The sequence below is a fragment of the Sesamum indicum genome, unplaced genomic scaffold (genome assembly GCF_000512975.1).
Source record: "Sesamum indicum cultivar Zhongzhi No. 13 unplaced genomic scaffold, S_indicum_v1.0 scaffold00164, whole genome shotgun sequence".
NCBI lineage: Eukaryota > Viridiplantae > Streptophyta > Magnoliopsida > Lamiales > Pedaliaceae > Sesamum > Sesamum indicum.
This window is the reverse complement of record NW_011628068.1, coordinates 246644-248955: the sequence shown is the minus strand read 5'-3', so window position 1 is coordinate 248955 and position 2312 is coordinate 246644.

Sequence of the window (2312 nt, the reverse complement as noted above, 5' to 3'; positions counted from 1 at the left end):
TCTTTCTTTCAATTCCTTCTCCATGGAATGAAAGCCTCCAATATGCATCATCGTCATCCACGCTGTAGAATCTGCAACCAGCAGGTAACGATGAATTTCGAGCAGAAAAATCCAGTTTACCTCTCTGTTTCTTGTTTGCTGAATTAGTCTCAGGACCACCACCTTTTTGCTTGAACTTGGAGAACCAAGAAACGGGAAAAACGCGAGCGATCGTCCAAGTAGGTGATTGAGAAGGATAAGATTTCTTTCCTCCCCACTTCATTTTCAGTTTTAAGGAATACGAAGAGTGAGTGAGTGTTCCAATGTTGTAAGGTTTAGAGGTTTGATAGATGTAAATATGAACAGAAGTGAGTGTAGACAGTTAGGCTTGATATTGGGTCTGAAGGGGAAACTGTTTATTTCAAAAGAAAGGCCCGCCTTAGATCTTGTCACAACTTTTCCCGCTTTATCCTGTTTCCTGGTCTGTACTTGTTTACACTCTTGTCCAACAATCTAACTTCTTGTAAATGCTTTAATATTTTACTGTAATTTGACGATTATTATGTATTTTATTTTTAAAAAATAAAGAATACGTGAATTATTTCATGAAGTATTGGAGAATTATTTTGACAAAGAGTATCTAAGTTATCTACTGTTCTAACAAGAAAAAAGTAGAAAAAAGAAAAAGAAGGAAAATCACTTTTTCCACTTTAGACTCTTCTTCTTTAATTCTGGTGCTGGAGCTTTATCACAGGAGTTGTACAATTTTAATGTACAGCTGACCTCAAAATAATAAAATATTTTGTAGTCAGTAGCTGATCTCATTCGGCTAAAAAGAGCTTTTACCAGAAGCCTTTGCCCAGCTTCCCATAGTTGGGCCACAAAATTGGGTCGACCAAAACCCTACTTTATTGGAGCCCATTAGCCGGAAACTATATCAATCTTGTGCGTTAATTTTGTAAGTGTACTTATTCTATTGAGGGAGGAGACATTTATAAGTACGGGTGGCAGATGAGTCGTTCGCGAGCTGGTTCGATTTTGAGTTCGACTCGAGGTCAATTATCTTTATTTATCAGCTTGCAATCTTTTTTTCATTTTTTATATATGTTTTTATTTATAAATTTTATATAGTTAATTACATTCAATATTCTATCAATTTTATATTTAAAATTGACCATATATTATAATTATTAATCAATATCATACATTTTATTTTGAATAATAATAAATTATCATATTTTTATTTATACATTTAATCTTTATACAAAAATAAATTTAGTCAACAACTCAATAAATTATAATATTTTTTATAATTAAAATTATTATTTAATATAAACAATATAAACTTTATGTTATACTTTAATATATATTTATATTGTGTTATATTTTTTTTTAAATTGACAAATAATTCACTTATAATTTTTTATTTATTTTTGACTTTTATATTTATATCAAAATGCATGCTAGGCATTATGCCATCTATTTTATTACTTATAAGTTTATGTTGAAATTTAGTAATTCCTATTAATTAATTTAAAAATAATAATAATAATGATAGTGGTGGTTGAATAATTTTAATTATATTTATTATTATTTTATTATATATAATGAGATCAAAAAATTTAATCAATAATTAGTATATCTTAATATTTAGACCTCCAATTTATACCAAATTTAAATATATATAAAACTGTGTCCATTAGATCATATCAAATGATACGATTTAAAATCACATGGCCTGATTCAAGAATACACCATCCTAAATGATTATTTTTATGTTTCGAGTACGATATCTCGACATCCATATATCCAATAATTCTAAGACTTTATCCAGTGTATTTTTCTGTAAGTTTGATCATATCTAACGGTTTGATCTGAATTTTGATAGCCCGATTACCCATGTTGTTCAACAATGTAAGATGATAGTTACAGCAATGTAATACTAACATTTATAAATATATAAATTTATTGCAAATTGTGAATGTATATTAATCTTAACTATAAAATATTTTTATGTATTTCAATTGCATTTCTAGATAATGGATACTTTTCTATAATTTTAAATTATTTAATATGATTTTTTTTGGTATATTTTACTAATTATATTACTACTAAACTAATTAGTAGTTCATATTTATAACAATATATTAAAATTTCATATTATATTTTGGTATATTTATAACATAGTATACAATATGAAATCTAGTTTATTACTTATAAATGTACTAAAAATTTGATGATTCCCATGATTTAATCTAATAATAATAATAAAAAAATCAGCTCGAACTCATCATATAGGAATCGAACTTGACTCGTTTACATCCTTATTTATA